This window comes from Vombatus ursinus, unplaced genomic scaffold (genome assembly GCF_900497805.2).
Source record: "Vombatus ursinus unplaced genomic scaffold, bare-nosed wombat genome assembly UNPS02014772.1, whole genome shotgun sequence".
NCBI classification, from domain to species: Eukaryota; Metazoa; Chordata; class Mammalia; order Diprotodontia; family Vombatidae; genus Vombatus; species Vombatus ursinus.
The window spans coordinates 34,799,799-34,809,570 of record NW_020954550.1 but is presented as its reverse complement, the minus strand read 5'-3'; the positions used below and the strand labels follow the sequence as shown (position 1 = coordinate 34,809,570).

General features: G+C 38.2%; 1 long non-coding RNA gene across 1 annotated transcript in view; it reads left to right on the top strand.

Moving 5' to 3' along the window:
- Positions 1-6,840: 6,840 nt before the first annotated feature.
- Positions 6,841-9,772, top strand: part of LOC114044092 — a 69,575-nt gene continuing 66,643 nt past the window's right edge. Inside the window, exon 1 of the long non-coding RNA XR_003569172.1 lies at positions 6,841-6,862. This is a non-coding gene — a long non-coding RNA (uncharacterized LOC114044092). The remainder of the gene's footprint in view (positions 6,863-9,772) is intronic.

Here is a 9,772-nt window from a genome sequence, read left to right as displayed (position 1 = left end):
TAGTTTGAGATATAATTATGTTAGGACCTACTCAGTCCTACTTTTTCCCATTATTTCTCTTGAGATTCTAAATGTTTGGTTCCTCCAAATCAATTTTATTACTCTTCTATTCTAGCTCCATGAAGTAAATTTAGTTCCCTTTGTTAAATTGATTGACAATAGCACTAAATACGAAAATTAATTTCAGTAATACTATACTTTTTCTTGTAATAGTACATGTAGCCAAATGGTAAACACTGAATATCTCTCCATTTGTGCTTGTCTTCCTTTATTTCTGCAAATAATACTTTGGAGTTGTATTTATGTAAATCTCACGTGTGCTTGTAGGTTAACTTGCAGACATTTGTGTATTTAATGGTTATTGTAAATGATATTTTATTATATTTTCTTCTTAGTTTATATTAGTACTGTACAAAATTGAATTTCCCCCCAGATTTAATTTCTAACCTATTACTTGACTGAAACTTTCATCATCTCAATTAGTTGTTTTGCAGATTCTCTGCCATTTTCTAAATACATCATCATGTCATCTGCAAAAAGGTATGCTTTTGTTTCCTACTTGCTAATATTCATAACTTTAATTTGTATTCTTAATCTATTGCTCAAGCTAGTGTTTCCAGAGTTATGTTAAATAATGGTAGGAGAAGGAACAGTTTATTTAATTTTGATCACAGTAAAACAAAAAAAAAAGGCTTTTCTATGACTATGCTTTTGTAGGGTGTTTACCATAAATGATTGCTATATTTTGTCAAAGGGTTTTTTCTGCACCTATTGAAAAACACAATAGGCTTTGTTTTTATTATTAATTTTACAATTATTTTCCATATATTGAATGGTGTTATGCCTGGTATGAATTCAAATAGGTCACTGCTATTCTGATGCAATTAATCTCTCAACTACATAAAAATTTATCATAGGTTTGTAAAGCATTTTCCTTAGGACAGTTCTGTGAAGTGGATGGTACATTATTATCCTTCTTTTATAGGTAAGGAAATGAAGGCTCCTGGTGGTGAAAGGACTTACTTATCATACAGTTAATAAATGTATACTGTATCAGAATTTGAACTCAAGACTTCTGATTCTAAGTCAACACTCATTTTACTATACCCAGTAACTTCTAAACCCTTTGAAGACAGACTCTCAATACCTCAATACCCTCAATGCCTTGATGATCTCATCAATGTGGGTGCTCTACTGTCAATCAAAAAGCATCCACTAAGCAATTAGTATGTGCCAGGCACTATACAAAATACTAGAGATACAATGAAAGGCAAAATAGTTCCTGTCCTCAAAGAGTTTACATTCTAACAAGGGACATAAGATGTAAATAAATGAGTACATACAAGATGGGAAGGGATCTAATAATAATAAATAAGGTTTGTAAAGCACTTTAAAAATGTTATCTCATTTGATTCTCATAGACACCCTGTGAGGTAGGTGTTATTTTATCCCCATTTTACAGATAGGGAAACTAAGGCTGAAAGATATTTAATGACTTGCCCAGGGTTACACATTCATTAAGGGACTGAGGCAGGATTTGAACTCAGATCTTCCTGACTCCAAGCCTGACATTCTATCCACTGAGCAATCTAGCTGCACTTAGGTGTTTACTCTATTATCCTTTCTTGTAGTACTTCTTTTCCCTGATTCTACATGCCCTTAGAGAATGTCCTTTCTGCGCCTTCTTAGGTAAAAGCACTTTTGATCACATGCTGTATCCTACTTATAGCTACCACTTGCCTTTGGTTTATTTTCAATTTTGATTTTTTTTTTTTTTTTGAGATTTTGGTTTATGTTTCACAGTCAATATGCCATTGTCAGGAAAATGGAAAATGGTGGTGTTAAAAAGGTAGACATTTTTTTAAAGTTTTTTTTTTTTTTTTTGGTGAGGCAATTGGGGGTAAGTGACTTGCCCAAGGTCACACAGCTAGTACGTGTCAAGTGTTTGGTCTGAGGCCGGATTTGAACTCAGGTCCTCCTGACTTCAGGGCCAGTGCTCTATCCACTGTGCCACCTAGCTCCCCCCCCTTTTTTTTTGATTAGGCCATGGGGTTAAGTGACTTGTCCAGGGTGACACAACTAGTAAGTGTCAAGTGTCTGAGGCTGGATTTGAACTCAGGTCCTCCTGGGCCAGTGCTTTATCCACTGTGCCATCTAGCTGCCTCAAAAGGTAGACATTTGTAGCAGTGAGCAGTTCAAGTTCACTTGAAAAAAGGCATTAATTCCGGGGGTACTGTGAGGCTCAAATGAGATAATAGATCTAAAGCACTTTGCAAACCTTAAAGCACTATATACATGCCTGTTGTCATTATTATTATAGTTGTTATTACACTATTATTATCCTATAGTCATCAGGTCTCTGGTCTGGCGAGTACTTCCTTCCCTGAACATTCTACTGCCCTCCTGCTGAGCTCAAGCAACATTTATAGAGGCAGCTGGGCACCTTAGTGGATAGAGTCCAGGGCCTGGAGTCAGAAAGACCTGCGTTAAAATCTGACCTCAGACACTTATTAGCTGCATGACCCTGGGCAAGTTACTTAACTCTGCTTGCCTCAGTATCCTCATTTGTAAAACGGGAATAATTATAGCACCTACTTCCCAGGGTTGTGAAAATCAAATGAGAAAAATAATTGTAAAATGCCTAGCACATAGTAAATGCTTTAAGTAAATTGCCTATTATTTATAGGCAAATAGAAGGGCATGCTAGTAAATGTTTTACAACGAGGCTGGGGTTGGGGAATGAATATACATATAGTTTTAGGTGTAAAATGCATCATTAACATTTTCTAAGACTCTAGACAACCAATAAAACAATAAATTAAGCTCTGATTTGTAGTTCACAATGAACATTGAAAATTTAACAATGAAAACTCAACAGTCAACTTTATTGAGCTGGTTAGAGCTGGCTCCTGCACACTACTGACCTCTCCCCAAATGCAATCCAGCTCCAATTACACATTCTCTTCAACTTTGGACCTGGTTGATTCCACCTGCAGTGTCTTTGCAAACTCTGTTTACTGATGGACAAGCTTTTTGAGCTGTCCATCTCCTGTCCAACTCCATGTCATCATATAGATAGTCTGTATTATTTATCTAGTTTTTTTTTTTCTCTCTCTGAGAATTGAGAAGCAATTCTCTTTGGAGAAGCCATAGATTTTATTGAGGAATCTCTGTCAGTTGTTTTAGTCTTATCTGACTCTTAGTGACTTCATTTGGGGTTTTCTTGACAAAGATACTGGAGTCATTTGCCATTTCCTTCTCCAGCTCATTTTCCATATGTGGAAACCGAGGCAAATAGAGCCATGCAGTCCAGGGACACAATTCTTTTTTTTTTCCTTTTTGATGGGGTTGGGGATAGAATTCAGAGTAACAGCTCTATTCTTTGATTTCTAGAGTGGGGATTGGGGGGAGACAACCACTTCTGCCCAAACCTGGAGGGCAACAGTGTAATCTCAGTAAGATTAGCTCCCATAACATGGTGTTACACAAAAGAAAATTTTGGATCGTAAGCAAAAATATTTATCAAATGAAGCCGTAAAATAGTTAGTAGGGAAATCAGACAGATTAGTTTGAGTGATACAATAGATAAGAGTCTAGGGACTGCTACTCAGAAAGAAATGAAATTTCTGTTCAATTGAGGAGAATGGTCTCTCCTATTCTTAATAGTCTTTGAGATATAAGAACTGGAAATCACAGGGCATGTTGGGACAATTGTTCCTCCCCAATTGAATGCCTGCTGCTATGGGGCCTCCCCTTTTGCATTTGAAGTTCATCTCTCTCTGTCTCTCTCTCTCACTCTCTCCTCCTTTTCTTCCTCCTCTCCACCACTTCCTCCCTTCCTCTCTCTGTATCTCTCTGTTTCTTCCCCTCTTTCTGTCTCTTTGTCTCTGTCTCTCCCTCCCTCTCTCCTTCTCTTCCTCCTCCTCTCTACCACTTCCTCCATTCCTCTCTCTGTCTATCCCTCTCTGTCTCTCTCTCTTTCTTCTCTTCTCCACTGCTTCCTGCCTTCCTCTCTGTTTCTCTGTCTATGTCTCTCCCCATCTCTGTAGTATCTCAGAAGGTACACCCCTATATATGCATACAGATTCCTTTGAGCGACCCCCCCCCAACCCCAAGCACATTTCGCTTTGAGGATTACAATGTGTTTTTTTTGTTTTTTGTTTTTTTTTTTTTGGCTAGGCAATGGGGTTAAGTGTCTTGCCCAGGGTCACACAGCTAGTAAGTATCAAATGTCTGAGACCGGATTTGAACTCAGGTACTCCTGACTCCAGGGCCAGTGCTCTATTCACTGCGTCACCTAGCTGCCCCTGTTACAATGATTTTTAAAGTTTACAAAGGATTTTTATAATCTCCTGTGATTGTAACAAGTGTCCAGCACAGTTTTTGCCTCATAGTAAAGAATTAATAAATGTTTGTTGAATGAATGAACGGTCATATGATATACGAAAAATATTCTGGATATGTTAAGAGCTATCATATAATGGGTGCTAAATCAGTGTTTCTTGAGAATGATAACATATGAGATGAAGAGGTTGGAGAAGATGATCCCTAAGATTCTTACCAGCCCTTGAATTCTATGGATTCTAGGGTGCTTTAAATAAACCTTTAATAGGAGGTTGGGGTTTTTTTTTTGTTTGTTTTACTTCTCTCACTAGTTCAATAACTATACTAAATTAAGACCTGAGTCAATGTGAATTTTTTTAAAGAACATCAACTCCAGATAATACCTGGAGTAATTTTGCTGATTTTTTTGGTGAGGTACTTCTGATTTGAAACAAAACCAAAAACCCAGGACCTATGTCCCAAAAAGACAAGTTTAATAGAGTTTAATTCCTAGGAGCTCTGTATCACAGTATGTGTGGCCTTTTCACAGCCAGTTTACATAGAACCTAATCCTGATTCAATGGGGATACATTTTTTATAAACTGCTAGTGGAGAAGGGACTCTGAGCTTTGGCAAAAGCTCCTGCTGACTAGAGCAGATCATGAAATCACATATCTCTAAGCTCACATTTTGCATGGAGGGTGGCCCACACTGTCAGCATCTGCCTTCTCTGCCAGTAAGTCAGGGATGCTGACAGGCATGAGAAGCAAGTCTCAGAAAAAACTTGCCAATGTTCTCTCAAATGAATTTCTTGATAAGGAAATGCAGAAGCCCCACCTTCATCTGATGGTGATGGGGTGGTCTAAAGTTATTACATCTTTGGGATTTGTGTTTCTGAGAGCAAACTAAGTTTCTATCAACTCTTAAAAGTGATTTGTGTTGCCTCTCCTCTCTCCCCCCTCCAGAGGTTTTGTTTATACCCTTTCAAGAATATTATAGAATTCCACATTTTGGAGCTATCATTGGTATTTTCTATTGAGATCATAACTTTTTTTTTTTTTGGAGTGAAGCCGTATAGTTCAAAGACCCCATATACCAGCAATAGTTAGAATTAAATTTTATGTCCTTCATATTCATTCATTCATTTAAAGAAATATCACATACCTGCTAGAAGTCTAGGTACCATTGGGAATAAAAGATTAGTAAGATATAGTTCGTGTTTTACAGTATAATAAAGGAGATTAGGCATAGGTCCACACTGTGTTCCATTTTCCCCTAGTATATTCAACTCTCCATTAACAAGGCAAATAAAGGTAGAAGAGAGGCTTAGGTCAGTTATGGATAAACCTCTAATCATGGCATATCAGAGCTCAGAGGAACTGTAGCCATCATAGTCTAACCCATTCATTTGACAGTGGTGTGGTGGAATCTGTGATACTACAGTTGAGGAAATTGAGGCTCAAGTTAAGCTCCTTATTTTAGATGACCAAGACTAGAATCTCTATTTCCTGAAATGAAGTCCTTTGACCTTTCCAATATGCCACACTAATCAGTTGCTCTTTCTTTGCAGATATGGACACATATTTGTAGAAATTTACATATCTGTTACCTCTCTCTTCCCCAGCTGTTAATGTGATCATTGGTTGAGGTTATGGGGCTTCATTAGAACAAAGAGGTTTCAGGTCACTTACTGACATTTCTTATCTAGAAGACTTATGATGTTGGACCATTTCCCACTGCTCTGGAGAAGTTGGGCAATATTGGTTGTTCAAGAAAGTAAACAGCTCTACTGTCTATATTTAGATGATATGCCTGATGATATGGGCAGCTGGGTGGGGCAGTGGATAGAGTATCAGGACTGGAATCAGTAAGAGCTGAGTTCAAATGTGACCTTGGACACTGACTAGTTGTGTGACCCTGGTAAGTCACTTAACCTCTGTTTACCTCAATCCTCATCTGTAAAATGAGCTAGAAAAGCAAATGACAAACCATTCTAGGATCTTTGCCAAGGAAACCCCAAATGGCATCACAAAGAGTCGGACATGACTGAAAAGACTGAACAATAACAACAAGAGATGATATAAACAGTTGAAGTTGTCTTGTGGGCAGGGTAATATGTGGAACTGGATCCAAAGTGTAGCTTTAAGGGTGATCCCATAGATTTGTGGGCTGTTGACAGATAGATGGTCATGGAACACATAAGACTAAATGAAATTACTCAAAGTTTTGGTTTACAATGAGAGACTGAAGTCTATATTAACTAATTCACTGCAACACAAACATCTGTTTTTCTGGAAGAGTATGTGGAAGACACTACTGTGATGTTAAAACTGAATAATACAAATTCAAACTAAATTAAAACCAGAAACCCAGTATAAAATCTCACCAGGGATTTCAATTTCAAGTCATTTGAGTTAATTTCATGGGTTGAGTGAGTGAGACCATCAGAAATAGGGTTCAGAGACCTAGCTGACAAGGCTAATTAATTATTTTTGTTTTTATTTGCATTCCCAGGGCTTCACACAGAGCCTGGCATTTGGTAAGTGTTTAATAAATGCCTGTTGACTTGACTTGCCTTTCTCAGGCCTCAGGCCTCCCTATAGAATATAAGTTTCTTGAGGACAGTGATTGTTCTGATTGACTTCATATCCCTCATGTCCAGCATAGTGCTTTGCACATAGTATGTGCTCAGCCAACGCTTGTGGAATTGGATTACTAACATCAATGCAAGATTCTTTATCACTCCATTTTTTGATAGTTTTCTGTAATATTCTGTTTTTCAGCCTATGTCTCTGGAAACTTCTTTTCTCTTTTGCTTCCTCTGCTTCCTCATCCATTTCCCTGATTAGAGTAATTCACCAAGGTTTGTCCTTAGGTCACCTTTCTTCCTTCTTTATACTCTCTGCCTTGATGATTTCATCTACTCTCATAGCTTCAATTTTGGGGATGACTCTCAAATCTCTACCTCCCTTCTAAGTTTAAGTCTTCCATCTGCATCTGCCTGGTGGATATCACCTAAATATTCTCCTGGCATCTCAAACTCAATATGTTCAAATTTAAATTCATCATCATTTTTTCTCTCCTCTCCTTTAGTACCATAGTACTTCTTCCTCACTATACTATTTCTGTAAAAGACATTAAAATTTTGTCAGTTATCCTCCATCATGTCTGCCCTAGACAACTAGTCTGGTTTGTCTTGACACTGAAACCAACTAGAAATGGCTCAATATTGGGACTCTTTGGGCAAATAGAAAACTGCAACTCCTGGGCACATCCCCTACACTCAAAACATACCTTCCTTTTCAATAATTTGGATAAAGTTGACCCTGCATGCTGAAGAAATGAGGATACAATTCAGCCAGACTATGATGGTTTTTCTGCTTTCCATAGGTTTGGTGCTTGACTGGATCAGCATTTTTCCATGTCTCTATTGCTGATAATTTCTCCAACAAGATACTAACAATAGCATCATTCCTTGCCACCAACATCTTTCTTTTTTCCCCCATCTACTACTTCAGGTGTGTGTGTGTGTGTGTGTGTGTGTGTGTGTGTGTGTGTGTGAGAGAGAGAGAGAGAGAGAGAGAGAGAGAGAGAAAGAAAGAGAGAGAGAGATAGATGGCTTCCTTTCATGTACTCCTGTACCTAGGGAGAACTGACTCACATTCACAAAGGCATAGATTTCCTTCTTTTGCAGATTGGTTTGGGTTTTGGTTCCCATAGTTTTTACAAGGTTCTTTTTATTGTTTGACTGCTTTTCTGAGTGTGATTGAATGTCTGCATGGCTCAACTCAGAGTTCCCATGTCTAGAACACTTCGCATGGACCTCTTTCTTTTGAAAAGTTAATTTCAGTTTTCCCCTTGTCCCCATAGTATTTTCAGTCTTCTCTCAGGAAAGGTAAACTTATTTTCTTGCTGTAACTTATCCATTCAGGGCAATGGCTTGAATTGAAAAATTCTACCTGCCAAGGGTTGCTCTTCCACCTTCTAAACAAGGTCCCCTGGTCCACCTTGCTCTTGGCAAGAAGCCTATTGATTGACTCCTTTTCCTGAGTTAGCTGTTTCCTGTGTCCAGGCAGGAGGATGGAACTGGATTCAAGGAAAGTATATCTACTGAAACTCCAGGCAAGGGAAGGATACTGATAGTTGAGACAATGACACTCAAATATTGCCCCTGTGGAAGTCATTCAATTTATTCAATAAACATCTATTAGGATTTCTTAGTTTAAAAGAATTTAGAGCTGAAAAATCATTATGTCTGGTCCAGGGCTTAATTATGTTTATTTCATGGACCCCTTTGACAGTTTGATGGATCCCTTAGATCCCTTTTCAGAATAATGCTTTAAAGTGCATAAATACATGGAATTACAAAGGAAACTAATTATATTGAAGTCAAGATATGATTTTTTCCTATTCAAATTCACAGACCTCATAAAATGTACCTCACTTACTCTTTGGAGTATCCATGGACACCCAGTTAAGAACTCCTGATGTAGAGAGGTGTTGTCACTTGTCCAAGGTTATACAGGTGGTTAAGTAGAAGATTTGGGATTTAAGCTCAGATACTTTGACTCCAGATTCTTTTCACTAACATCAAGTTACTTGGGTTTCAGACTCTCCAGTTGGCACAATGACTTCCTTGTCTTCTTGATAGTCAATTAATTGCAGTGTCATATCAACCAAGACTGTCTAGTCCTCAGGATCATTGTGCTAAGCCATTATTTAAGTCCTCACTTAAGGCCGTACAGAATAGTTCCACTGGTCTATCTTTTCTCAAAGTCAACTGGCTCTCCATTGGCCAAATTCATTAATACAGGCTAATGACAAGTGACCCCTTGTTTCAGTCCTATCATGGTTCTAGATACATCCTACTTGGGATGGGGATACTCTCCAAACAGCCGGGTATTCTATACTGATCTGTGCAGCTGACAGCTCTCAGAAGGGGCTTCCCCTCTTTCATCAAAAAAAAAAAAATGGCCCAATACAAGGCTACCTTTCATACATTTTCTGTTCCAGAGCACCTTATTCCCTACCCCCATTTGTCATGAAATTGTGAGGCTATTTTAAATGTTAATGGATACTGTCTAAGAAGGGCCATTGCCTGTGCCTGCCACTCACTAAATATGGAGAGTGACGTGACGTCTGGATCAGGTCTTGGTGTCACAACCAAAAGCTAATACTCCCCAAGGAGTAGCTATTGTCACAAGAAGAAGACACATTTACTAAGACATAGCTTGGTCACCATAGCCTGTAATTCCTATACTTGTCTTCCACATTCATGAACCACCTTTAGCAGGCTTAATAAATATTTATTGAATTGATTTGAATTAATTAGGTCCTTATTGTAAGCACTGAGAGCATGCTATTTGACTGAAAGTCTTGACCTTGAACTTTTAATGTTGGAGGACTACTCTGTGTTCAATAAATAGCTGGAGCAAGGGTTCCCCACCTG